Source organism: Ambystoma mexicanum, chromosome 6p, assembly GCF_040938575.1.
Source record: "Ambystoma mexicanum isolate Mex_15411 chromosome 6p, UKY_AmexF1_1, whole genome shotgun sequence".
In the NCBI taxonomy this organism is placed as follows: domain Eukaryota; kingdom Metazoa; phylum Chordata; class Amphibia; order Caudata; family Ambystomatidae; genus Ambystoma; species Ambystoma mexicanum.
Window position 1 is genome coordinate 31,311,687 of NC_090935.1, and position 26,487 is coordinate 31,338,173.

The following is a 26,487-nucleotide window of genomic DNA, read 5'->3' on the forward strand; positions in this document are numbered from 1 at the left end:
GAGGCTGAGCCGTTCCCTGGTGCGCTTTCTGGAAATGTCTCCCTCATTTGGAAATGTGCCCCTCAGTTGCTGAGGTCCCGAGAAGGCTCGCCTGCGGCGCTCACAAGAGAGGTCTCTGGCCGATCGTGGCCGATCAACCCCCACCCATTGAAGGACAGGACGCACACATGCATAGAAATCATCTGCTGCTTGTTGGGGCGGTCTGGAGGGACCCCTACTGGTGGTGCTTCGAGATGGCGCCTGGTGTTTCCTTGCTGTGCAACCGGGCCCGCCCCACATAAAATCAAAAGTCTATTGCGAGCAGTGAAGGCCAAGGGAATTTAAATGTAATTCAAAGAAACAAAGCACAGAGTTGGGAGCCCAGCCGGATGGCAGTGGAACCCACAACCTTCTGACTCCTAGTCAGGCGCCTTATCCATTGCACCACTGGCCCCCCATACCCCTGGTGCCCTCCGTTAGCTCCTAGTGCTGTTCTTCAAGGTGCCTTTCTGAAGCAGGAGCCACTGCAATGCCTGCTGTCCTGATTTTGTAACACACAAGCCTCACGTCCTGGCACAGTTGATAAAAGCAGGCGACAGGCAGCCATTACCTGTTGTAAGAGGCTTCCTGGCCCTACCAAAGGAAAGCAGACCCGGCGGGACTTTGAAGCCACCGTCGCTGAAGCCAGCAGCCAAACGTAAACTTACATCGGTTTGAAAATGCATCTCTGGCTTGAAGGCGGGGGCAGCAGCAATCCGGGGCTCTCGGGGGTCCGCGCACTAGGCCGCTGCCTCACCTTGCCTATCCTGGAATTCAACAGGGCCCCCCCCAAGCAAACCCTCACAGGCCCTCTGGCTTTTCTCTGGCTTGTGGGACTATTGTGATGCGTCCAGGCACACAGCACCCATCACCCAGGCATTATGACGGGAGGTGCCACTTTGCATGCAGCCTGGACCATGATCCTTTCTTCCTGCATTGCAATAGCCAAGCACACGGAACCTTTCCTTTTGGGCCAAACCAGCAGCGAGGAAGCTTGGGTCGTTGGTCTTTGCCTCTTGGTTCCATACCGGCCCCAGAACCAAACAGTTTCTTGCCAAAGTTAGAGCATAACAAGTCAACCTAGGTCAATAGGCAGCCGATGCGCTGGCTTTTATACACTGGCCAGTTCAGCCCCAAGTGTGTGCTCGCTTCGGCAGCACATATACTAAAATTGGAACGATACAGAGAAGATTAGCATGGCCCCTGCGCAAGGATGACACGCAAATTCGTGAAGCGTTCCATATTTTTAGACACGTGCGTGCCAGGAGAGAAATACCTTTTATTGACAGAATAAAAGGGGCCCCGCTCCCGTGCTGGTCTTGTGCTTGCTCGCTGCCGCGGAAGCCCTTCCCGTTTCTCTTGATCCTCTCTGTGCTGTGCTGCACCGAGAGCGGCTGCCTTGTCCTCTGCTGGCTGCTCATTTCTATATAGCGCTTTCTATATGACCCGCCTCTAGGGGCTCATGGCAAAGAGCGCACAGCCCCTCAAGCTTCACTGCTTCTAGGCCCTACTCTTCATGAGAGCTGGCTGCCTCTAGGTGTGTGATCTCTTTACCCACTTGTGCATTCTTTGCTCAGTGTCATTCGCCAACTGCTCCTTTAAAGCAAGCGAGGGGTGGCAGGGTCTGAAAGGCAGCAGATAGCACGAGAGAGAGTGTGCGTGCGTGTGTCTGTGTGTATGCAAATCACCAGTCAGCCAGGGCCTGCTGGGAGCCCATTCCGCCAGGCCCACCGGCTTTTGGACAGCTCCCAGATGGTTGGAGAAGGACCAGGCTGGGTTAGGCCACGAAGCAGAGGCTGAGCCGTTCCCTGGTGCGCTTTCTGGAAATGTCTCCCTCATTTGGAAATGTGCCCCTCAGTTGCTGAGGTCCCGAGAAGGCTCGCCTGCGGCGCTCACAGAGAGGTCTCTGGCCGATCGTGGCCGATCAGGGACGTGAAGGGCTGCCCTGGGACTGTGTCCAACACAAGCCAACCCCCACCCATTGAAGGACAGGACGCACACATGCATAGAAATCATCTGCTGCTTGTTGGGGCCTTCTGGAGGGACCCCTACTGGTGGTGCTTCGAGATGGCGCCTGGTGTTTCCTTGCTGTGCAACCGGGCCCGCCCCACATAAAATCAAAAGTCTATTGCGAGCAGTGAAGGCCAAGGGAATTTAAATGTAATTCAAAGAAACAAAGCACAGAGTTGGGAGCCCAGCCGGATGGCAGTGGAACCCACAACCTTCTGACTCCTAGTCAGGCGCCTTATCCATTGCACCACTGGCCCCCATACCCCTGGTGCCCTCCGTTAGCTCCTAGTGCTGTTCTTCAAGGTGCCTTTCTGAAGCAGGAGCCACTGCAATGCCTGCTGTCCTGATTTTGTAACACACAAGGCTCACGTCCTGGCACAGTTGATAAAAGCAGGCGACAGGCAGCCAATACCTGTTGTAAGAGGCTTCCTGGCCCTACCAAAGGAAAGCAGTCCCGGCGGGACTTTGAAGCCACTGTCGCTGAAGCCAGCAGCCAAACGTAAACTTACATCGGTTTGAAAATGCATCTCTGGCTTGAAGGCGGGGGCAGCAGCAATCCGGGGCTCTCGGGGGTCCGCGCACTAGGCCGCTGCCTCACCTTGCCTATCCTGGAATTCAACAGGGCCCCCCCCAAGCAAACCCTCACAGGCCCTCTGGCTTTTCTCTGGCTTGTGGGACTATTGTGATGCGTCCAGGCACACAGCACCCATCACCCAGGCATTATGACGGGAGGTGCCACTTTGCATGCAGCCTGGACCATGATCCTTTCTTCCTGCATTGCAATAGCCAAGCACACGGAACCTTTCCTTTTGGGCCAAACCAGCAGCGAGGAAGCTTGGGTCGTTGGTCTTTGCCTCTTGGTTCCATATCGGCCCCAGAACCAAACAGTTTCTTGCCAAAGTTAGAGCATAACAAGTCAACCTAGGTCAATAGGCAGCCGATGTGCTGGCTTTTATACACTGGCCAGTTCAGCCCCAAGTGTGTGCTCGCTTCGGCAGCACATATACTAAAATTGGAACGATACAGAGAAGATTAGCATGGCCCCTGCGCAAGGATGACACGCAAATTCGTGAAGCGTTCCATATTTTTAGACACGTGCGTGCCAGGAGAGAAATACCTTTTATTGACAGAATAAAAGGGGCCCCGCTCCCGTGCTCGTCTTGTGCTTGCTCGCTGCCGCGGAAGCCCTTCCCGTTTCTCTTGATCCTCTCTGTGCTGTGCTGCACCGAGAGCGGCTGCCTTGTCCTCTGCTGGCTGCTCATTTCTATATAGCGCTTTCTATATGACCCGCCTCTAGGGGCTCATGGCAAAGAGCGCACAGCCCCTCAAGCTTCACTGCTTCTAGGCCCTACTCTTCATGAGAGCTGGCTGCCTCTAGGTGTGTGATCTCTTTACCCACTTGTGCATTCTTTGCTCAGTGTCATTCGCCAACTGCTCCTTTAAAGCAAGCGAGGGGTGGCAGGGTCTGAAAGGCAGCAGATAGCACGAGAGAGAGTGTGCGTGCGTGTGTCTGTGTGTATGCAAATCACCAGTCAGCCAGGGCCTGCTGGGAGCCCATTCCGCCAGGCCCACCGGCTTTTGGACAGCTCCCAGATGGTTGGAGAAGGACCAGGCTGGGTTAGGCCACGAAGCAGAGGCTGAGCCGTTCCCTGGTGCGCTTTCTGGAAATGTCTCCCTCATTTGGAAATGTGCCCCTCAGTTGCTGAGGTCCCGAGAAGGCTCGCCTGCGGCGCTCACAGAGAGGTCTCTGGCCGATCGTGGCCGATCAGGGACGTGAAGGGCTGCCCTGGGACTGTGTCCAACACAAGCCAACCCCCACCCATTGAAGGACAGGACGCACACATGCATAGAAATCATCTGCTGCTTGTTGGGGCCTTCTGGAGGGACCCCTACTGGTGGTGCTTCGAGATGGCGCCTGGTGTTTCCTTGCTGTGCAACCGGGCCCGCCCCACATAAAATCAAAAGTCTATTGCGAGCAGTGAAGGCCAAGGGAATTTAAATGTAATTCAAAGAAACAAAGCACAGAGTTGGGAGCCCAGCCGGATGGCAGTGGAACCCACAACCTTCTGACTCCTAGTCAGGCGCCTTATCCATTGCACCACTGGCCCCCATACCCCTGGTGCCCTCCGTTAGCTCCTAGTGCTGTTCTTCAAGGTGCCTTTCTGAAGCAGGAGCCACTGCAATGCCTGCTGTCCTGATTTTGTAACACACAAGGCTCACGTCCTGGCACAGTTGATAAAAGCAGGCGACAGGCAGCCAATACCTGTTGTAAGAGGCTTCCTGGCCCTACCAAAGGAAAGCAGTCCCGGCGGGACTTTGAAGCCACCGTCGCTGAAGCCAGCAGCCAAACGTAAACTTACATCGGTTTGAAAATGCATCTCTGGCTTGAAGGCGGGGGCAGCAGCAATCCGGGGCTCTCGGGGGTCCGCGCACTAGGCCGCTGCCTCACCTTGCCTATCCTGGAATTCAACAGGGCCCCCCCCAAGCAAACCCTCACAGGCCCTCTGGCTTTTCTCTGGCTTGTGGGACTATTGTGATGCGTCCAGGCACACAGCACCCATCACCCAGGCATTATGACGGGAGGTGCCACTTTGCATGCAGCCTGGACCATGATCCTTTCTTCCTGCATTGCAATAGCCAAGCACACGGAACCTTTCCTTTTGGGCCAAACCAGCAGCGAGGAAGCTTGGGTCGTTGGTCTTTGCCTCTTGGTTCCATATCGGCCCCAGAACCAAACAGTTTCTTGCCAAAGTTAGAGCATAACAAGTCAACCTAGGTCAATAGGCAGCCGATGCGCTGGCTTTTATACACTGGCCAGTTCAGCCCCAAGTGTGTGCTCGCTTCGGCAGCACATATACTAAAATTGGAACGATACAGAGAAGATTAGCATGGCCCCTGCGCAAGGATGACACGCAAATTCGTGAAGCGTTCCATATTTTTAGACACGTGCGTGCCAGGAGAGAAATACCTTTTATTGACAGAATAAAAGGGGCCCCGCTCCCGTGCTGGTCTTGTGCTTGCTCGCTGCCGCGGAAGCCCTTCCCGTTTCTCTTGATCCTCTCTGTGCTGTGCTGCACCGAGAGCGGCTGCCTTGTCCTCTGCTGGCTGCTCATTTCTATATAGCGCTTTCTATATGATCCGCCTCTAGGGGCTCATGGCAAAGAGCGCACAGCCCCTCAAGCTTCACTGCTTCTAGGCCCTACTCTTCATGAGAGCTGGCTGCCTCTAGGTGTGTGATCTCTTTACCCACTTGTGCATTCTTTGCTCAGTGTCATTCGCCAACTGCTCCTTTAAAGCAAGCGAGGGGTGGCAGGGTCTGAAAGGCAGCAGATAGCACGAGAGAGAGTGTGCGTGCGTGCGTGTGTCTGTGTGTATGCAAATCACCAGTCAGCCAGGGCCTGCTGGGAGCCCATTCCGCCAGGCCCACCGGCTTTTGGACAGCTCCCAGATGGTTGGAGAAGGACCAGGCTGGGTTAGGCCACGAAGCAGAGGCTGAGCCGTTCCCTGGTGCGCTTTCTGGAAATGTCTCCCTCATTTGGAAATGTGCCCCTCAGTTGCTGAGGTCCCGAGAAGGCTCGCCTGCGGCGCTCACAAGAGAGGTCTCTGGCCGATCGTGGCCGATCAACCCCCACCCATTGAAGGACAGGACGCACACATGCATAGAAATCATCTGCTGCTTGTTGGGGCGGTCTGGAGGGACCCCTACTGGTGGTGCTTCGAGATGGCGCCTGGTGTTTCCTTGCTGTGCAACCGGGCCCGCCCCACATAAAATCAAAAGTCTATTGCGAGCAGTGAAGGCCAAGGGAATTTAAATGTAATTCAAAGAAACAAAGCACAGAGTTGGGAGCCCAGCCGGATGGCAGTGGAACCCACAACCTTCTGACTCCTAGTCAGGCGCCTTATCCATTGCACCACTGGCCCCCCATACCCCTGGTGCCCTCCGTTAGCTCCTAGTGCTGTTCTTCAAGGTGCCTTTCTGAAGCAGGAGCCACTGCAATGCCTGCTGTCCTGATTTTGTAACACACAAGCCTCACGTCCTGGCACAGTTGATAAAAGCAGGCGACAGGCAGCCATTACCTGTTGTAAGAGGCTTCCTGGCCCTACCAAAGGAAAGCAGACCCGGCGGGACTTTGAAGCCACCGTCGCTGAAGCCAGCAGCCAAACGTAAACTTACATCGGTTTGAAAATGCATCTCTGGCTTGAAGGCGGGGGCAGCAGCAATCCGGGGCTCTCGGGGGTCCGCGCACTAGGCCGCTGCCTCACCTTGCCTATCCTGGAATTCAACAGGGCCCCCCCCAAGCAAACCCTCACAGGCCCTCTGGCTTTTCTCTGGCTTGTGGGACTATTGTGATGCGTCCAGGCACACAGCACCCATCACCCAGGCATTATGACGGGAGGTGCCACTTTGCATGCAGCCTGGACCATGATCCTTTCTTCCTGCATTGCAATAGCCAAGCACACGGAACCTTTCCTTTTGGGCCAAACCAGCAGCGAGGAAGCTTGGGTCGTTGGTCTTTGCCTCTTGGTTCCATACCGGCCCCAGAACCAAACAGTTTCTTGCCAAAGTTAGAGCATAACAAGTCAACCTAGGTCAATAGGCAGCCGATGCGCTGGCTTTTATACACTGGCCAGTTCAGCCCCAAGTGTGTGCTCGCTTCGGCAGCACATATACTAAAATTGGAACGATACAGAGAAGATTAGCATGGCCCCTGCGCAAGGATGACACGCAAATTCGTGAAGCGTTCCATATTTTTAGACACGTGCGTGCCAGGAGAGAAATACCTTTTATTGACAGAATAAAAGGGGCCCCGCTCCCGTGCTGGTCTTGTGCTTGCTCGCTGCCGCGGAAGCCCTTCCCGTTTCTCTTGATCCTCTCTGTGCTGTGCTGCACCGAGAGCGGCTGCCTTGTCCTCTGCTGGCTGCTCATTTCTATATAGCGCTTTCTATATGACCCGCCTCTAGGGGCTCATGGCAAAGAGCGCACAGCCCCTCAAGCTTCACTGCTTCTAGGCCCTACTCTTCATGAGAGCTGGCTGCCTCTAGGTGTGTGATCTCTTTACCCACTTGTGCATTCTTTGCTCAGTGTCATTCGCCAACTGCTCCTTTAAAGCAAGCGAGGGGTGGCAGGGTCTGAAAGGCAGCAGATAGCACGAGAGAGAGTGTGCGTGCGTGTGTCTGTGTGTATGCAAATCACCAGTCAGCCAGGGCCTGCTGGGAGCCCATTCCGCCAGGCCCACCGGCTTTTGGACAGCTCCCAGATGGTTGGAGAAGGACCAGGCTGGGTTAGGCCACGAAGCAGAGGCTGAGCCGTTCCCTGGTGCGCTTTCTGGAAATGTCTCCCTCATTTGGAAATGTGCCCCTCAGTTGCTGAGGTCCCGAGAAGGCTCGCCTGCGGCGCTCACAGAGAGGTCTCTGGCCGATCGTGGCCGATCAGGGACGTGAAGGGCTGCCCTGGGACTGTGTCCAACACAAGCCAACCCCCACCCATTGAAGGACAGGACGCACACATGCATAGAAATCATCTGCTGCTTGTTGGGGCCTTCTGGAGGGACCCCTACTGGTGGTGCTTCGAGATGGCGCCTGGTGTTTCCTTGCTGTGCAACCGGGCCCGCCCCACATAAAATCAAAAGTCTATTGCGAGCAGTGAAGGCCAAGGGAATTTAAATGTAATTCAAAGAAACAAAGCACAGAGTTGGGAGCCCAGCCGGATGGCAGTGGAACCCACAACCTTCTGACTCCTAGTCAGGCGCCTTATCCATTGCACCACTGGCCCCCATACCCCTGGTGCCCTCCGTTAGCTCCTAGTGCTGTTCTTCAAGGTGCCTTTCTGAAGCAGGAGCCACTGCAATGCCTGCTGTCCTGATTTTGTAACACACAAGGCTCACGTCCTGGCACAGTTGATAAAAGCAGGCGACAGGCAGCCAATACCTGTTGTAAGAGGCTTCCTGGCCCTACCAAAGGAAAGCAGTCCCGGCGGGACTTTGAAGCCACTGTCGCTGAAGCCAGCAGCCAAACGTAAACTTACATCGGTTTGAAAATGCATCTCTGGCTTGAAGGCGGGGGCAGCAGCAATCCGGGGCTCTCGGGGGTCCGCGCACTAGGCCGCTGCCTCACCTTGCCTATCCTGGAATTCAACAGGGCCCCCCCCAAGCAAACCCTCACAGGCCCTCTGGCTTTTCTCTGGCTTGTGGGACTATTGTGATGCGTCCAGGCACACAGCACCCATCACCCAGGCATTATGACGGGAGGTGCCACTTTGCATGCAGCCTGGACCATGATCCTTTCTTCCTGCATTGCAATAGCCAAGCACACGGAACCTTTCCTTTTGGGCCAAACCAGCAGCGAGGAAGCTTGGGTCGTTGGTCTTTGCCTCTTGGTTCCATATCGGCCCCAGAACCAAACAGTTTCTTGCCAAAGTTAGAGCATAACAAGTCAACCTAGGTCAATAGGCAGCCGATGTGCTGGCTTTTATACACTGGCCAGTTCAGCCCCAAGTGTGTGCTCGCTTCGGCAGCACATATACTAAAATTGGAACGATACAGAGAAGATTAGCATGGCCCCTGCGCAAGGATGACACGCAAATTCGTGAAGCGTTCCATATTTTTAGACACGTGCGTGCCAGGAGAGAAATACCTTTTATTGACAGAATAAAAGGGGCCCCGCTCCCGTGCTCGTCTTGTGCTTGCTCGCTGCCGCGGAAGCCCTTCCCGTTTCTCTTGATCCTCTCTGTGCTGTGCTGCACCGAGAGCGGCTGCCTTGTCCTCTGCTGGCTGCTCATTTCTATATAGCGCTTTCTATATGACCCGCCTCTAGGGGCTCATGGCAAAGAGCGCACAGCCCCTCAAGCTTCACTGCTTCTAGGCCCTACTCTTCATGAGAGCTGGCTGCCTCTAGGTGTGTGATCTCTTTACCCACTTGTGCATTCTTTGCTCAGTGTCATTCGCCAACTGCTCCTTTAAAGCAAGCGAGGGGTGGCAGGGTCTGAAAGGCAGCAGATAGCACGAGAGAGAGTGTGCGTGCGTGTGTCTGTGTGTATGCAAATCACCAGTCAGCCAGGGCCTGCTGGGAGCCCATTCCGCCAGGCCCACCGGCTTTTGGACAGCTCCCAGATGGTTGGAGAAGGACCAGGCTGGGTTAGGCCACGAAGCAGAGGCTGAGCCGTTCCCTGGTGCGCTTTCTGGAAATGTCTCCCTCATTTGGAAATGTGCCCCTCAGTTGCTGAGGTCCCGAGAAGGCTCGCCTGCGGCGCTCACAGAGAGGTCTCTGGCCGATCGTGGCCGATCAGGGACGTGAAGGGCTGCCCTGGGACTGTGTCCAACACAAGCCAACCCCCACCCATTGAAGGACAGGACGCACACATGCATAGAAATCATCTGCTGCTTGTTGGGGCCTTCTGGAGGGACCCCTACTGGTGGTGCTTCGAGATGGCGCCTGGTGTTTCCTTGCTGTGCAACCGGGCCCGCCCCACATAAAATCAAAAGTCTATTGCGAGCAGTGAAGGCCAAGGGAATTTAAATGTAATTCAAAGAAACAAAGCACAGAGTTGGGAGCCCAGCCGGATGGCAGTGGAACCCACAACCTTCTGACTCCTAGTCAGGCGCCTTATCCATTGCACCACTGGCCCCCATACCCCTGGTGCCCTCCGTTAGCTCCTAGTGCTGTTCTTCAAGGTGCCTTTCTGAAGCAGGAGCCACTGCAATGCCTGCTGTCCTGATTTTGTAACACACAAGGCTCACGTCCTGGCACAGTTGATAAAAGCAGGCGACAGGCAGCCAATACCTGTTGTAAGAGGCTTCCTGGCCCTACCAAAGGAAAGCAGTCCCGGCGGGACTTTGAAGCCACCGTCGCTGAAGCCAGCAGCCAAACGTAAACTTACATCGGTTTGAAAATGCATCTCTGGCTTGAAGGCGGGGGCAGCAGCAATCCGGGGCTCTCGGGGGTCCGCGCACTAGGCCGCTGCCTCACCTTGCCTATCCTGGAATTCAACAGGGCCCCCCCCAAGCAAACCCTCACAGGCCCTCTGGCTTTTCTCTGGCTTGTGGGACTATTGTGATGCGTCCAGGCACACAGCACCCATCACCCAGGCATTATGACGGGAGGTGCCACTTTGCATGCAGCCTGGACCATGATCCTTTCTTCCTGCATTGCAATAGCCAAGCACACGGAACCTTTCCTTTTGGGCCAAACCAGCAGCGAGGAAGCTTGGGTCGTTGGTCTTTGCCTCTTGGTTCCATATCGGCCCCAGAACCAAACAGTTTCTTGCCAAAGTTAGAGCATAACAAGTCAACCTAGGTCAATAGGCAGCCGATGCGCTGGCTTTTATACACTGGCCAGTTCAGCCCCAAGTGTGTGCTCGCTTCGGCAGCACATATACTAAAATTGGAACGATACAGAGAAGATTAGCATGGCCCCTGCGCAAGGATGACACGCAAATTCGTGAAGCGTTCCATATTTTTAGACACGTGCGTGCCAGGAGAGAAATACCTTTTATTGACAGAATAAAAGGGGCCCCGCTCCCGTGCTGGTCTTGTGCTTGCTCGCTGCCGCGGAAGCCCTTCCCGTTTCTCTTGATCCTCTCTGTGCTGTGCTGCACCGAGAGCGGCTGCCTTGTCCTCTGCTGGCTGCTCATTTCTATATAGCGCTTTCTATATGATCCGCCTCTAGGGGCTCATGGCAAAGAGCGCACAGCCCCTCAAGCTTCACTGCTTCTAGGCCCTACTCTTCATGAGAGCTGGCTGCCTCTAGGTGTGTGATCTCTTTACCCACTTGTGCATTCTTTGCTCAGTGTCATTCGCCAACTGCTCCTTTAAAGCAAGCGAGGGGTGGCAGGGTCTGAAAGGCAGCAGATAGCACGAGAGAGAGTGTGCGTGCGTGCGTGTGTCTGTGTGTATGCAAATCACCAGTCAGCCAGGGCCTGCTGGGAGCCCATTCCGCCAGGCCCACCGGCTTTTGGACAGCTCCCAGATGGTTGGAGAAGGACCAGGCTGGGTTAGGCCACGAAGCAGAGGCTGAGCCGTTCCCTGGTGCGCTTTCTGGAAATGTCTCCCTCATTTGGAAATGTGCCCCTCAGTTGCTGAGGTCCCGAGAAGGCTCGCCTGCGGCGCTCACAAGAGAGGTCTCTGGCCGATCGTGGCCGATCAGGGACGTGAAGGGCTGCCCTGGGACTGTGTCCAACACAAGCCAACCCCCACCCATTGAAGGACAGGACGCACACATGCATAGAAATCATCTGCTGCTTGTTGGGGCGGTCTGGAGGGACCCCTACTGGTGGTGCTTCGAGATGGCGCCTGGTGTTTCCTTGCTGTGCAACCGGGCCCGCCCCACATAAAATCAAAAGTCTATTGCGAGCAGTGAAGGCCAAGGGAATTTAAATGTAATTCAAAGAAACAAAGCACAGAGTTGGGAGCCCAGCCGGATGGCAGTGGAACCCACAACCTTCTGACTCCTAGTCAGGCGCCTTATCCATTGCACCACTGGCCCCCCATACCCCTGGTGCCCTCCGTTAGCTCCTAGTGCTGTTCTTCAAGGTGCCTTTCTGAAGCAGGAGCCACTGCAATGCCTGCTGTCCTGATTTTGTAACACACAAGCCTCACGTCCTGGCACAGTTGATAAAAGCAGGCGACAGGCAGCCATTACCTGTTGTAAGAGGCTTCCTGGCCCTACCAAAGGAAAGCAGACCCGGCGGGACTTTGAAGCCACCGTCGCTGAAGCCAGCAGCCAAACGTAAACTTACATCGGTTTGAAAATGCATCTCTGGCTTGAAGGCGGGGGCAGCAGCAATCCGGGGCTCTCGGGGGTCCGCGCACTAGGCCGCTGCCTCACCTTGCCTATCCTGGAATTCAACAGGGCCCCCCCCAAGCAAACCCTCACAGGCCCTCTGGCTTTTCTCTGGCTTGTGGGACTATTGTGATGCGTCCAGGCACACAGCACCCATCACCCAGGCATTATGACGGGAGGTGCCACTTTGCATGCAGCCTGGACCATGATCCTTTCTTCCTGCATTGCAATAGCCAAGCACACGGAACCTTTCCTTTTGGGCCAAACCAGCAGCGAGGAAGCTTGGGTCGTTGGTCTTTGCCTCTTGGTTCCATACCGGCCCCAGAACCAAACAGTTTCTTGCCAAAGTTAGAGCATAACAAGTCAACCTAGGTCAATAGGCAGCCGATGCGCTGGCTTTTATACACTGGCCAGTTCAGCCCCAAGTGTGTGCTCGCTTCGGCAGCACATATACTAAAATTGGAACGATACAGAGAAGATTAGCATGGCCCCTGCGCAAGGATGACACGCAAATTCGTGAAGCGTTCCATATTTTTAGACACGTGCGTGCCAGGAGAGAAATACCTTTTATTGACAGAATAAAAGGGGCCCCGCTCCCGTGCTGGTCTTGTGCTTGCTCGCTGCCGCGGAAGCCCTTCCCGTTTCTCTTGATCCTCTCTGTGCTGTGCTGCACCGAGAGCGGCTGCCTTGTCCTCTGCTGGCTGCTCATTTCTATATAGCGCTTTCTATATGACCCGCCTCTAGGGGCTCATGGCAAAGAGCGCACAGCCCCTCAAGCTTCACTGCTTCTAGGCCCTACTCTTCATGAGAGCTGGCTGCCTCTAGGTGTGTGATCTCTTTACCCACTTGTGCATTCTTTGCTCAGTGTCATTCGCCAACTGCTCCTTTAAAGCAAGCGAGGGGTGGCAGGGTCTGAAAGGCAGCAGATAGCACGAGAGAGAGTGTGCGTGCGTGCGTGTGTCTGTGTGTATGCAAATCACCAGTCAGCCAGGGCCTGCTGGGAGCCCATTCCGCCAGGCCCACCGGCTTTTGGACAGCTCCCAGATGGTTGGAGAAGGACCAGGCTGGGTTAGGCCACGAAGCAGAGGCTGAGCCGTTCCCTGGTGCGCTTTCTGGAAATGTCTCCCTCATTTGGAAATGTGCCCCTCAGTTGCTGAGGTCCCGAGAAGGCTCGCCTGCGGCGCTCACCAGAGAGGTCTCTGGCCGATCGTGGCCGATCAGGGACGTGAAGGGCTGCCCTGGGACTGTGTCCAACACAAGCCAACCCCCACCCATTGAAGGACAGGACGCACACATGCATAGAAATCATCTGCTGCTTGTTGGGGCCTTCTGGAGGGACCCCTACTGGTGGTGCTTCGAGATGGCGCCTGGTGTTTCCTTGCTGTGCAACCGGGCCCGCCCCACATAAAATCAAAAGTCTATTGCGAGCAGTGAAGGCCAAGGGAATTTAAATGTAATTCAAAGAAACAAAGCACAGAGTTGGGAGCCCAGCCGGATGGCAGTGGAACCCACAACCTTCTGACTCCTAGTCAGGCGCCTTATCCATTGCACCACTGGCCCCCCATACCCCTGGTGCCCTCCGTTAGCTCCTAGTGCTGTTCTTCAAGGTGCCTTTCTGAAGCAGGAGCCACTGCAATGCCTGCTGTCCTGATTTTGTAACACACAAGCCTCACGTCCTGGCACAGTTGATAAAAGCAGGCGACAGGCAGCCATTACCTGTTGTAAGAGGCTTCCTGGCCCTACCAAAGGAAAGCAGACCCGGCGGGACTTTGAAGCCACCGTCGCTGAAGCCAGCAGCCAAACGTAAACTTACATCGGTTTGAAAATGCATCTCTGGCTTGAAGGCGGGGGCAGCAGCAATCCGGGGCTCTCGGGGGTCCGCGCACTAGGCCGCTGCCTCACCTTGCCTATCCTGGAATTCAACAGGGCCCCCCCCAAGCAAACCCTCACAGGCCCTCTGGCTTTTCTCTGGCTTGTGGGACTATTGTGATGCGTCCAGGCACACAGCACCCATCACCCAGGCATTATGACGGGAGGTGCCACTTTGCATGCAGCCTGGACCATGATCCTTTCTTCCTGCATTGCAATAGCCAAGCACACGGAACCTTTCCTTTTGGGCCAAACCAGCAGCGAGGAAGCTTGGGTCGTTGGTCTTTGCCTCTTGGTTCCATACCGGCCCCAGAACCAAACAGTTTCTTGCCAAAGTTAGAGCATAACAAGTCAACCTAGGTCAATAGGCAGCCGATGCGCTGGCTTTTATACACTGGCCAGTTCAGCCCCAAGTGTGTGCTCGCTTCGGCAGCACATATACTAAAATTGGAACGATACAGAGAAGATTAGCATGGCCCCTGCGCAAGGATGACACGCAAATTCGTGAAGCGTTCCATATTTTTAGACACGTGCGTGCCAGGAGAGAAATACCTTTTATTGACAGAATAAAAGGGGCCCCGCTCCCGTGCTGGTCTTGTGCTTGCTCGCTGCCGCGGAAGCCCTTCCCGTTTCTCTTGATCCTCTCTGTGCTGTGCTGCACCGAGAGCGGCTGCCTTGTCCTCTGCTGGCTGCTCATTTCTATATAGCGCTTTCTATATGACCCGCCTCTAGGGGCTCATGGCAAAGAGCGCACAGCCCCTCAAGCTTCACTGCTTCTAGGCCCTACTCTTCATGAGAGCTGGCTGCCTCTAGGTGTGTGATCTCTTTACCCACTTGTGCATTCTTTGCTCAGTGTCATTCGCCAACTGCTCCTTTAAAGCAAGCGAGGGGTGGCAGGGTCTGAAAGGCAGCAGATAGCACGAGAGAGAGTGTGCGTGCGTGTGTCTGTGTGTATGCAAATCACCAGTCAGCCAGGGCCTGCTGGGAGCCCATTCCGCCAGGCCCACCGGCTTTTGGACAGCTCCCAGATGGTTGGAGAAGGACCAGGCTGGGTTAGGCCACGAAGCAGAGGCTGAGCCGTTCCCTGGTGCGCTTTCTGGAAATGTCTCCCTCATTTGGAAATGTGCCCCTCAGTTGCTGAGGTCCCGAGAAGGCTCGCCTGCGGCGCTCACAGAGAGGTCTCTGGCCGATCGTGGCCGATCAGGGACGTGAAGGGCTGCCCTGGGACTGTGTCCAACACAAGCCAACCCCCACCCATTGAAGGACAGGACGCACACATGCATAGAAATCATCTGCTGCTTGTTGGGGCCTTCTGGAGGGACCCCTACTGGTGGTGCTTCGAGATGGCGCCTGGTGTTTCCTTGCTGTGCAACCGGGCCCGCCCCACATAAAATCAAAAGTCTATTGCGAGCAGTGAAGGCCAAGGGAATTTAAATGTAATTCAAAGAAACAAAGCACAGAGTTGGGAGCCCAGCCGGATGGCAGTGGAACCCACAACCTTCTGACTCCTAGTCAGGCGCCTTATCCATTGCACCACTGGCCCCCATACCCCTGGTGCCCTCCGTTAGCTCCTAGTGCTGTTCTTCAAGGTGCCTTTCTGAAGCAGGAGCCACTGCAATGCCTGCTGTCCTGATTTTGTAACACACAAGGCTCACGTCCTGGCACAGTTGATAAAAGCAGGCGACAGGCAGCCAATACCTGTTGTAAGAGGCTTCCTGGCCCTACCAAAGGAAAGCAGTCCCGGCGGGACTTTGAAGCCACTGTCGCTGAAGCCAGCAGCCAAACGTAAACTTACATCGGTTTGAAAATGCATCTCTGGCTTGAAGGCGGGGGCAGCAGCAATCCGGGGCTCTCGGGGGTCCGCGCACTAGGCCGCTGCCTCACCTTGCCTATCCTGGAATTCAACAGGGCCCCCCCCAAGCAAACCCTCACAGGCCCTCTGGCTTTTCTCTGGCTTGTGGGACTATTGTGATGCGTCCAGGCACACAGCACCCATCACCCAGGCATTATGACGGGAGGTGCCACTTTGCATGCAGCCTGGACCATGATCCTTTCTTCCTGCATTGCAATAGCCAAGCACACGGAACCTTTCCTTTTGGGCCAAACCAGCAGCGAGGAAGCTTGGGTCGTTGGTCTTTGCCTCTTGGTTCCATATCGGCCCCAGAACCAAACAGTTTCTTGCCAAAGTTAGAGCATAACAAGTCAACCTAGGTCAATAGGCAGCCGATGTGCTGGCTTTTATACACTGGCCAGTTCAGCCCCAAGTGTGTGCTCGCTTCGGCAGCACATATACTAAAATTGGAACGATACAGAGAAGATTAGCATGGCCCCTGCGCAAGGATGACACGCAAATTCGTGAAGCGTTCCATATTTTTAGACACGTGCGTGCCAGGAGAGAAATACCTTTTATTGACAGAATAAAAGGGGCCCCGCTCCCGTGCTCGTCTTGTGCTTGCTCGCTGCCGCGGAAGCCCTTCCCGTTTCTCTTGATCCTCTCTGTGCTGTGCTGCACCGAGAGCGGCTGCCTTGTCCTCTGCTGGCTGCTCATTTCTATATAGCGCTTTCTATATGACCCGCCTCTAGGGGCTCATGGCAAAGAGCGCACAGCCCCTCAAGCTTCACTGCTTCTAGGCCCTACTCTTCATGAGAGCTGGCTGCCTCTAGGTGTGTGATCTCTTTACCCACTTGTGCATTCTTTGCTCAGTGTCATTCGCCAACTGCTCCTTTAAAGCAAGCGAGGGGTGGCAGGGTCTGAAAGGCAGCAGATAGCACGAGAGAGAGTGTGCGTGCGTGCGTGTGTCTGTGTGTATGCAAATCACCAGTCAGCCAGGGCCTGCTGGGAGCCCATTCCGCCAGGCCCACCGGCTTTTGGACAGCTCCCAGATGGTTGGAGAAGGACCAGGCTGGGTTAGGCCACGAAGCAGAGGCTGAGCCGTTCCCTGGTGCGCTTTCTGGAAATGTCTCCCTCATTTGGAAATGTGCCCCTCAGTTGCTGAGGTCCCGAGAAGGCTCGCCTGCGGCGCTCACAGAGAGGTCTCTGGCCGATCGTGGCCGATCAGGGACGTGAAGGGCTGCCCTGGGACTGTGTCCAACACAAGCCAACCCCCACCCATTGAAGGACAGGACGCACACATGCATAGAAATCATCTGCTGCTTGTTGGGGCCTTCTGGAGGGACCCCTACTGGTGGTGCTTCGAGATGGCGCCTGGTGTTTCCTTGCTGTGCAACCGGGCCCGCCCCACATAAAATCAAAAGTCTATTGCGAGCAGTGAAGGCCAAGGGAATTTAAATGTAATTCAAAGAAACAAAGCACAGAGTTGGGAGCCCAGCCGGATGGCAGTGGAACCCACAACCTTCTGACTCCTAGTCAGGCGCCTTATCCATTGCACCACTGGCCCCCATACCCCTGGTGCCCTCCGTTAGCTCCTAGTGCTGTTCTTCAAGGTGCCTTTCTGAAGCAGGAGCCACTGCAATGCCTGCTGTCCTGATTTTGTAACACACAAGGCTCACGTCCTGGCACAGTTGATAAAAGCAGGCGACAGGCAGCCAATACCTGTTGTAAGAGGCTTCCTGGCCCTACCAAAGGAAAGCAGTCCCGGCGGGACTTTGAAGCCACTGTCGCTGAAGCCAGCAGCCAAACGTAAACTTACATCGGTTTGAAAATGCATCTCTGGCTTGAAGGCGGGGGCAGCAGCAATCCGGGGCTCTCGGGGGTCCGCGCACTAGGCCGCTGCCTCACCTTGCCTATCCTGGAATTCAACAGGGCCCCCCCCAAGCAAACCCTCACAGGCCCTCTGGCTTTTCTCTGGCTTGTGGGACTATTGTGATGCGTCCAGGCACACAGCACCCATCACCCAGGCATTATGACGGGAGGTGCCACTTTGCATGCAGCCTGGACCATGATCCTTTCTTCCTGCATTGCAATAGCCAAGCACACGGAACCTTTCCTTTTGGGCCAAACCAGCAGCGAGGAAGCTTGGGTCGTTGGTCTTTGCCTCTTGGTTCCATATCGGCCCCAGAACCAAACAGTTTCTTGCCAAAGTTAGAGCATAACAAGTCAACCTAGGTCAATAGGCAGCCGATGCGCTGGCTTTTATACACTGGCCAGTTCAGCCCCAAGTGTGTGCTCGCTTCGGCAGCACATATACTAAAATTGGAACGATACAGAGAAGATTAGCATGGCCCCTGCGCAAGGATGACACGCAAATTCGTGAAGCGTTCCATATTTTTAGACACGTGCGTGCCAGGAGAGAAATACCTTTTATTGACAGAATAAAAGGGGCCCCGCTCCCGTGCTGGTCTTGTGCTTGCTCGCTGCCGCGGAAGCCCTTCCCGTTTCTCTTGATCCTCTCTGTGCTGTGCTGCACCGAGAGCGGCTGCCTTGTCCTCTGCTGGCTGCTCATTTCTATATAGCGCTTTCTATATGATCCGCCTCTAGGGGCTCATGGCAAAGAGCGCACAGCCCCTCAAGCTTCACTGCTTCTAGGCCCTACTCTTCATGAGAGCTGGCTGCCTCTAGGTGTGTGATCTCTTTACCCACTTGTGCATTCTTTGCTCAGTGTCATTCGCCAACTGCTCCTTTAAAGCAAGCGAGGGGTGGCAGGGTCTGAAAGGCAGCAGATAGCACGAGAGAGAGTGTGCGTGCGTGCGTGTGTCTGTGTGTATGCAAATCACCAGTCAGCCAGGGCCTGCTGGGAGCCCATTCCGCCAGGCCCACCGGCTTTTGGACAGCTCCCAGATGGTTGGAGAAGGACCAGGCTGGGTTAGGCCACGAAGCAGAGGCTGAGCCGTTCCCTGGTGCGCTTTCTGGAAATGTCTCCCTCATTTGGAAATGTGCCCCTCAGTTGCTGAGGTCCCGAGAAGGCTCGCCTGCGGCGCTCACAAGAGAGGTCTCTGGCCGATCGTGGCCGATCAGGGACGTGAAGGGCTGCCCTGGGACTGTGTCCAACACAAGCCAACCCCCACCCATTGAAGGACAGGACGCACACATGCATAGAAATCATCTGCTGCTTGTTGGGGCGGTCTGGAGGGACCCCTACTGGTGGTGCTTCGAGATGGCGCCTGGTGTTTCCTTGCTGTGCAACCGGGCCCGCCCCACATAAAATCAAAAGTCTATTGCGAGCAGTGAAGGCCAAGGGAATTTAAATGTAATTCAAAGAAACAAAGCACAGAGTTGGGAGCCCAGCCGGATGGCAGTGGAACCCACAACCTTCTGACTCCTAGTCAGGCGCCTTATCCATTGCACCACTGGCCCCCCATACCCCTGGTGCCCTCCGTTAGCTCCTAGTGCTGTTCTTCAAGGTGCCTTTCTGAAGCAGGAGCCACTGCAATGCCTGCTGTCCTGATTTTGTAACACACAAGCCTCACGTCCTGGCACAGTTGATAAAAGCAGGCGACAGGCAGCCATTACCTGTTGTAAGAGGCTTCCTGGCCCTACCAAAGGAAAGCAGACCCGGCGGGACTTTGAAGCCACCGTCGCTGAAGCCAGCAGCCAAACGTAAACTTACATCGGTTTGAAAATGCATCTCTGGCTTGAAGGCGGGGGCAGCAGCAATCCGGGGCTCTCGGGGGTCCGCGCACTAGGCCGCTGCCTCACCTTGCCTATCCTGGAATTCAACAGGGCCCCCCCCAAGCAAACCCTCACAGGCCCTCTGGCTTTTCTCTGGCTTGTGGGACTATTGTGATGCGTCCAGGCACACAGCACCCATCACCCAGGCATTATGACGGGAGGTGCCACTTTGCATGCAGCCTGGACCATGATCCTTTCTTCCTGCATTGCAATAGCCAAGCACACGGAACCTTTCCTTTTGGGCCAAACCAGCAGCGAGGAAGCTTGGGTCGTTGGTCTTTGCCTCTTGGTTCCATACCGGCCCCAGAACCAAACAGTTTCTTGCCAAAGTTAGAGCATAACAAGTCAACCTAGGTCAATAGGCAGCCGATGCGCTGGCTTTTATACACTGGCCAGTTCAGCCCCAAGTGTGTGCTCGCTTCGGCAGCACATATACTAAAATTGGAACGATACAGAGAAGATTAGCATGGCCCCTGCGCAAGGATGACACGCAAATTCGTGAAGCGTTCCATATTTTTAGACACGTGCGTGCCAGGAGAGAAATACCTTTTATTGACAGAATAAAAGGGGCCCCGCTCCCGTGCTGGTCTTGTGCTTGCTCGCTGCCGCGGAAGCCCTTCCCGTTTCTCTTGATCCTCTCTGTGCTGTGCTGCACCGAGAGCGGCTGCCTTGTCCTCTGCTGGCTGCTCATTTCTATATAGCGCTTTCTATATGACCCGCCTCTAGGGGCTCATGGCAAAGAGCGCACAGCCCCTCAAGCTTCACTGCTTCTAGGCCCTACTCTTCATGAGAGCTGGCTGCCTCTAGGTGTGTGATCTCTTTACCCACTTGTGCATTCTTTGCTCAGTGTCATTCGCCAACTGCTCCTTTAAAGCAAGCGAGGGGTGGCAGGGTCTGAAAGGCAGCAGATAGCACGAGAGAGAGTGTGCGTGCGTGTGTCTGTGTGTATGCAAATCACCAGTCAGCCAGGGCCTGCTGGGAGCCCATTCCGCCAGGCCCACCGGCTTTTGGACAGCTCCCAGATGGTTGGAGAAGGACCAGGCTGGGTTAGGCCACGAAGCAGAGGCTGAGCCGTTCCCTGGTGCGCTTTCTGGAAATGTCTCCCTCATTTGGAAATGTGCCCCTCAGTTGCTGAGGTCCCGAGAAGGCTCGCCTGCGGCGCTCACAGAGAGGTCTCTGGCCGATCGTGGCCGATCAGGGACGTGAAGGGCTGCCCTGGGACTGTGTCCAACACAAGCCAACCCCCACCCATTGAAGGACAGGACGCACACATGCATAGAAATCATCTGCTGCTTGTTGGGGCCTTCTGGAGGGACCCCTACTGGTGGTGCTTCGAGATGGCGCCTGGTGTTTCCTTGCTGTGCAACCGGGCCCGCCCCACATAAAATCAAAAGTCTATTGCGAGCAGTGAAGGCCAAGGGAATTTAAATGTAATTCAAAGAAACAAAGCACAGAGTTGGGAGCCCAGCCGGATGGCAGTGGAACCCACAACCTTCTGACTCCTAGTCAGGCGCCTTATCCATTGCACCACTGGCCCCCATACCCCTGGTGCCCTCCGTTAGCTCCTAGTGCTGTTCTTCAAGGTGCCTTTCTGAAGCAGGAGCCACTGCAATGCCTGCTGTCCTGATTTTGTAACACACAAGGCTCACGTCCTGGCACAGTTGATAAAAGCAGGCGACAGGCAGCCAATACCTGTTGTAAGAGGCTTCCTGGCCCTACCAAAGGAAAGCAGTCCCGGCGGGACTTTGAAGCCACTGTCGCTGAAGCCAGCAGCCAAACGTAAACTTACATCGGTTTGAAAATGCATCTCTGGCTTGAAGGCGGGGGCAGCAGCAATCCGGGGCTCTCGGGGGTCCGCGCACTAGGCCGCTGCCTCACCTTGCCTATCCTGGAATTCAACAGGGCCCCCCCCAAGCAAACCCTCACAGGCCCTCTGGCTTTTCTCTGGCTTGTGGGACTATTGTGATGCGTCCAGGCACACAGCACCCATCACCCAGGCATTATGACGGGAGGTGCCACTTTGCATGCAGCCTGGACCATGATCCTTTCTTCCTGCATTGCAATAGCCAAGCACACGGAACCTTTCCTTTTGGGCCAAACCAGCAGCGAGGAAGCTTGGGTCGTTGGTCTTTGCCTCTTGGTTCCATATCGGCCCCAGAACCAAACAGTTTCTTGCCAAAGTTAGAGCATAACAAGTCAACCTAGGTCAATAGGCAGCCGATGTGCTGGCTTTTATACACTGGCCAGTTCAGCCCCAAGTGTGTGCTCGCTTCGGCAGCACATATACTAAAATTGGAACGATACAGAGAAGATTAGCATGGCCCCTGCGCAAGGATGACACGCAAATTCGTGAAGCGTTCCATATTTTTAGACACGTGCGTGCCAGGAGAGAAATACCTTTTATTGACAGAATAAAAGGGGCCCCGCTCCCGTGCTGGTCTTGTGCTTGCTCGCTGCCGCGGAAGCCCTTCCCGTTTCTCTTGATCCTCTCTGTGCTGTGCTGCACCGAGAGCGGCTGCCTTGTCCTCTGCTGGCTGCTCATTTCTATATAGCGCTTTCTATATGATCCGCCTCTAGGGGCTCATGGCAAAGAGCGCACAGCCCCTCAAGCTTCACTGCTTCTAGGCCCTACTCTTCATGAGAGCTGGCTGCCTCTAGGTGTGTGATCTCTTTACCCACTTGTGCATTCTTTGCTCAGTGTCATTCGCCAACTGCTCCTTTAAAGCAAGCGAGGGGTGGCAGGGTCTGAAAGGCAGCAGATAGCACGAGAGAGAGTGTGCGTGCGTGCGTGTGTCTGTGTGTATGCAAATCACCAGTCAGCCAGGGCCTGCTGGGAGCCCATTCCGCCAGGCCCACCGGCTTTTGGACAGCTCCCAGATGGTTGGAGAAGGACCAGGCTGGGTTAGGCCACGAAGCAGAGGCTGAGCCGTTCCCTGGTGCGCTTTCTGGAAATGTCTCCCTCATTTGGAAATGTGCCCCTCAGTTGCTGAGGTCCCGAGAAGGCTCGCCTGCGGCGCTCACAAGAGAGGTCTCTGGCCGATCGTGGCCGATCAGGGACGTGAAGGGCTGCCCTGGGACTGTGTCCAACACAAGCCAACCCCCACCCATTGAAGGACAGGACGCACACATGCATAGAAATCATCTGCTGCTTGTTGGGGCGGTCTGGAGGGACCCCTACTGGTGGTGCTTCGAGATGGCGCCTGGTGTTTCCTTGCTGTGCAACCGGGCCCGCCCCACATAAAATCAAAAGTCTATTGCGAGCAGTGAAGGCCAAGGGAATTTAAATGTAATTCAAAGAAACAAAGCACAGAGTTGGGAGCCCAGCCGGATGGCAGTGGAACCCACAACCTTCTGACTCCTAGTCAGGCGCCTTATCCATTGCACCACTGGCCCCCCATACCCCTGGTGCCCTCCGTTAGCTCCTAGTGCTGTTCTTCAAGGTGCCTTTCTGAAGCAGGAGCCACTGCAATGCCTGCTGTCCTGATTTTGTAACACACAAGCCTCACGTCCTGGCACAGTTGATAAAAGCAGGCGACAGGCAGCCATTACCTGTTGTAAGAGGCTTCCTGGCCCTACCAAAGGAAAGCAGACCCGGCGGGACTTTGAAGCCACCGTCGCTGAAGCCAGCAGCCAAACGTAAACTTACATCGGTTTGAAAATGCATCTCTGGCTTGAAGGCGGGGGCAGCAGCAATCCGGGGCTCTCGGGGGTCCGCGCACTAGGCCGCTGCCTCACCTTGCCTATCCTGGAATTCAACAGGGCCCCCCCCAAGCAAACCCTCACAGGCCCTCTGGCTTTTCTCTGGCTTGTGGGACTATTGTGATGCGTCCAGGCACACAGCACCCATCACCCAGGCATTATGACGGGAGGTGCCACTTTGCATGCAGCCTGGACCATGATCCTTTCTTCCTGCATTGCAATAGCCAAGCACACGGAACCTTTCCTTTTGGGCCAAACCAGCAGCGAGGAAGCTTGGGTCGTTGGTCTTTGCCTCTTGGTTCCATACCGGCCCCAGAACCAAACAGTTTCTTGCCAAAGTTAGAGCATAACAAGTCAACCTAGGTCAATAGGCAGCCGATGCGCTGGCTTTTATACACTGGCCAGTTCAGCCCCAAGTGTGTGCTCGCTTCGGCAGCACATATACTAAAATTGGAACGATACAGAGAAGATTAGCATGGCCCCTGCGCAAGGATGACACGCAAATTCGTGAAGCGTTCCATATTTTTAGACACGTGCGTGCCAGGAGAGAAATACCTTTTATTGACAGAATAAAAGGGGCCCCGCTCCCGTGCTGGTCTTGTGCTTGCTCGCTGCCGCGGAAGCCCTTCCCGTTTCTCTTGATCCTCTCTGTGCTGTGCTGCACCGAGAGCGGCTGCCTTGTCCTCTGCTGGCTGCTCATTTCTATATAGCGCTTTCTATATGACCCGCCTCTAGGGGCTCATGGCAAAGAGCGCACAGCCCCTCAAGCTTCACTGCTTCTAGGCCCTACTCTTCATGAGAGCTGGCTGCCTCTAGGTGTGTGATCTCTTTACCCACTTGTGCATTCTTTGCTCAGTGTCATTCGCCAACTGCTCCTTTAAAGCAAGCGAGGGGTGGCAGGGTCTGAAAGGCAGCAGATAGCACGAGAGAGAGTGTGCGTGCGTGTGTCTGTGTGTATGCAAATCACCAGTCAGCCAGGGCCTGCTGGGAGCCCATTCCGCCAGGCCCACCGGCTTTTGGACAGCTCCCAGATGGTTGGAGAAGGACCAGGCTGGGTTAGGCCACGAAGCAGAGGCTGAGCCGTTCCCTGGTGCGCTTTCTGGAAATGTCTCCCTCATTTGGAAATGTGCCCCTCAGTTGCTGAGGTCCCGAGAAGGCTCGCCTGCGGCGCTCACAGAGAGGTCTCTGGCCGATCGTGGCCGATCAGGGACGTGAAGGGCTGCCCTGGGACTGTGTCCAACACAAGCCAACCCCCACCCATTGAAGGACAGGACGCACACATGCATAGAAATCATCTGCTGCTTGTTGGGGCCTTCTGGAGGGACCCCTACTGGTGGTGCTTCGAGATGGCGCCTGGTGTTTCCTTGCTGTGCAACCGGGCCCGCCCCACATAAAATCAAAAGTCTATTGCGAGCAGTGAAGGCCAAGGGAATTTAAATGTAATTCAAAGAAACAAAGCACAGAGTTGGGAGCCCAGCCGGATGGCAGTGGAACCCACAACCTTCTGACTCCTAGTCAGGCGCCTTATCCATTGCACCACTGGCCCCCATACCCCTGGTGCCCTCCGTTAGCTCCTAGTGCTGTTCTTCAAGGTGCCTTTCTGAAGCAGGAGCCACTGCAATGCCTGCTGTCCTGATTTTGTAACACACAAGGCTCACGTCCTGGCACAGTTGATAAAAGCAGGCGACAGGCAGCCAATACCTGTTGTAAGAGGCTTCCTGGCCCTACCAAAGGAAAGCAGTCCCGGCGGGACTTTGAAGCCACTGTCGCTGAAGCCAGCAGCCAAACGTAAACTTACATCGGTTTGAAAATGCATCTCTGGCTTGAAGGCGGGGGCAGCAGCAATCCGGGGCTCTCGGGGGTCCGCGCACTAGGCCGCTGCCTCACCTTGCCTATCCTGGAATTCAACAGGGCCCCCCCCAAGCAAACCCTCACAGGCCCTCTGGCTTTTCTCTGGCTTGTGGGACTATTGTGATGCGTCCAGGCACACAGCACCCATCACCCAGGCATTATGACGGGAGGTGCCACTTTGCATGCAGCCTGGACCATGATCCTTTCTTCCTGCATTGCAATAGCCAAGCACACGGAACCTTTCCTTTTGGGCCAAACCAGCAGCGAGGAAGCTTGGGTCGTTGGTCTTTGCCTCTTGGTTCCATATCGGCCCCAGAACCAAACAGTTTCTTGCCAAAGTTAGAGCATAACAAGTCAACCTAGGTCAATAGGCAGCCGATGTGCTGGCTTTTATACACTGGCCAGTTCAGCCCCAAGTGTGTGCTCGCTTCGGCAGCACATATACTAAAATTGGAACGATACAGAGAAGATTAGCATGGCCCCTGCGCAAGGATGACACGCAAATTCGTGAAGCGTTCCATATTTTTAGACACGTGCGTGCCAGGAGAGAAATACCTTTTATTGACAGAATAAAAGGGGCCCCGCTCCCGTGCTCGTCTTGTGCTTGCTCGCTGCCGCGGAAGCCCTTCCCGTTTCTCTTGATCCTCTCTGTGCTGTGCTGCACCGAGAGCGGCTGCCTTGTCCTCTGCTGGCTGCTCATTTCTATATAGCGCTTTCTATATGACCCGCCTCTAGGGGCTCATGGCAAAGAGCGCACAGCCCCTCAAGCTTCACTGCTTCTAGGCCCTACTCTTCATGAGAGCTGGCTGCCTCTAGGTGTGTGATCTCTTTACCCACTTGTGCATTCTTTGCTCAGTGTCATTCGCCAACTGCTCCTTTAAAGCAAGCGAGGGGTGGCAGGGTCTGAAAGGCAGCAGATAGCACGAGAGAGAGTGTGCGTGCGTGTGTCTGTGTGTATGCAAATCACCAGTCAGCCAGGGCCTGCTGGGAGCCCATTCCGCCAGGCCCACCGGCTTTTGGACAGCTCCCAGATGGTTGGAGAAGGACCAGGCTGGGTTAGGCCACGAAGCAGAGGCTGAGCCGTTCCCTGGTGCGCTTTCTGGAAATGTCTCCCTCATTTGGAAATGTGCCCCTCAGTTGCTGAGGTCCCGAGAAGGCTCGCCTGCGGCGCTCACAGAGAGGTCTCTGGCCGATCGTGGCCGATCAGGGACGTGAAGGGCTGCCCTGGGACTGTGTCCAACACAAGCCAACCCCCACCCATTGAAGGACAGGACGCACACATGCATAGAAATCATCTGCTGCTTGTTGGGGCCTTCTGGAGGGACCCCTACTGGTGGTGCTTCGAGATGGCGCCTGGTGTTTCCTTGCTGTGCAACCGGGCCCGCCCCACATAAAATCAAAAGTCTATTGCGAGCAGTGAAGGCCAAGGGAATTTAAATGTAATTCAAAGAAACAAAGCACAGAGTTGGGAGCCCAGCCGGATGGCAGTGGAACCCACAACCTTCTGACTCCTAGTCAGGCGCCTTATCCATTGCACCACTGGCCCCCATACCCCTGGTGCCCTCCGTTAGCTCCTAGTGCTGTTCTTCAAGGTGCCTTTCTGAAGCAGGAGCCACTGCAATGCCTGCTGTCCTGATTTTGTAACACACAAGGCTCACGTCCTGGCACAGTTGATAAAAGCAGGCGACAGGCAG

General features: G+C 55.3%; 14 non-coding genes across 14 annotated transcripts; all 14 read left to right on the forward strand.

Moving 5' to 3' along the window:
- The first annotated feature begins 1,159 nt into the window (after positions 1 to 1,159).
- LOC138512274 (U6 spliceosomal RNA) lies at positions 1,160 to 1,266 on the forward strand. Its single transcript, XR_011281125.1, has one exon. It is a non-coding gene; the product is annotated as a U6 spliceosomal RNA (small nuclear RNA).
- Positions 1,267 to 3,010: 1,744 nt separating this feature from the next.
- Positions 3,011 to 3,117, forward strand: LOC138512276 (U6 spliceosomal RNA). The gene has a single exon (XR_011281127.1). It is a non-coding gene; the product is annotated as a U6 spliceosomal RNA (small nuclear RNA).
- A 1,744-nt stretch (positions 3,118 to 4,861) lies between these two features.
- LOC138512277 (U6 spliceosomal RNA) lies at positions 4,862 to 4,968 on the forward strand. The gene has a single exon (XR_011281128.1). It is a non-coding gene; the product is annotated as a U6 spliceosomal RNA (small nuclear RNA).
- A 1,707-nt stretch (positions 4,969 to 6,675) lies between these two features.
- LOC138512278 (U6 spliceosomal RNA) lies at positions 6,676 to 6,782 on the forward strand. The gene has a single exon (XR_011281129.1). It is a non-coding gene; the product is annotated as a U6 spliceosomal RNA (small nuclear RNA).
- Positions 6,783 to 8,526: 1,744 nt separating this feature from the next.
- LOC138512279 (U6 spliceosomal RNA) lies at positions 8,527 to 8,633 on the forward strand. Its single transcript, XR_011281130.1, has one exon. It is a non-coding gene; the product is annotated as a U6 spliceosomal RNA (small nuclear RNA).
- Positions 8,634 to 10,377: 1,744 nt separating this feature from the next.
- On the forward strand, positions 10,378 to 10,484 carry LOC138512280 (U6 spliceosomal RNA). The gene has a single exon (XR_011281131.1). It is a non-coding gene; the product is annotated as a U6 spliceosomal RNA (small nuclear RNA).
- A 1,750-nt stretch (positions 10,485 to 12,234) lies between these two features.
- LOC138512281 (U6 spliceosomal RNA) lies at positions 12,235 to 12,341 on the forward strand. Its single transcript, XR_011281132.1, has one exon. It is a non-coding gene; the product is annotated as a U6 spliceosomal RNA (small nuclear RNA).
- Positions 12,342 to 14,091: 1,750 nt separating this feature from the next.
- On the forward strand, positions 14,092 to 14,198 carry LOC138512283 (U6 spliceosomal RNA). The gene has a single exon (XR_011281133.1). It is a non-coding gene; the product is annotated as a U6 spliceosomal RNA (small nuclear RNA).
- A 1,744-nt stretch (positions 14,199 to 15,942) lies between these two features.
- On the forward strand, positions 15,943 to 16,049 carry LOC138512284 (U6 spliceosomal RNA). The gene has a single exon (XR_011281134.1). It is a non-coding gene; the product is annotated as a U6 spliceosomal RNA (small nuclear RNA).
- A 1,748-nt stretch (positions 16,050 to 17,797) lies between these two features.
- LOC138512285 (U6 spliceosomal RNA) lies at positions 17,798 to 17,904 on the forward strand. The gene has a single exon (XR_011281135.1). It is a non-coding gene; the product is annotated as a U6 spliceosomal RNA (small nuclear RNA).
- Positions 17,905 to 19,654: 1,750 nt separating this feature from the next.
- LOC138512286 (U6 spliceosomal RNA) lies at positions 19,655 to 19,761 on the forward strand. The gene has a single exon (XR_011281136.1). It is a non-coding gene; the product is annotated as a U6 spliceosomal RNA (small nuclear RNA).
- Positions 19,762 to 21,505: 1,744 nt separating this feature from the next.
- Positions 21,506 to 21,612, forward strand: LOC138512288 (U6 spliceosomal RNA). The gene has a single exon (XR_011281138.1). It is a non-coding gene; the product is annotated as a U6 spliceosomal RNA (small nuclear RNA).
- Positions 21,613 to 23,362: 1,750 nt separating this feature from the next.
- Positions 23,363 to 23,469, forward strand: LOC138512289 (U6 spliceosomal RNA). Its single transcript, XR_011281139.1, has one exon. It is a non-coding gene; the product is annotated as a U6 spliceosomal RNA (small nuclear RNA).
- A 1,744-nt stretch (positions 23,470 to 25,213) lies between these two features.
- LOC138512290 (U6 spliceosomal RNA) lies at positions 25,214 to 25,320 on the forward strand. The gene has a single exon (XR_011281140.1). It is a non-coding gene; the product is annotated as a U6 spliceosomal RNA (small nuclear RNA).
- The last annotated feature ends 1,167 nt before the right edge of the window (positions 25,321 to 26,487 follow it).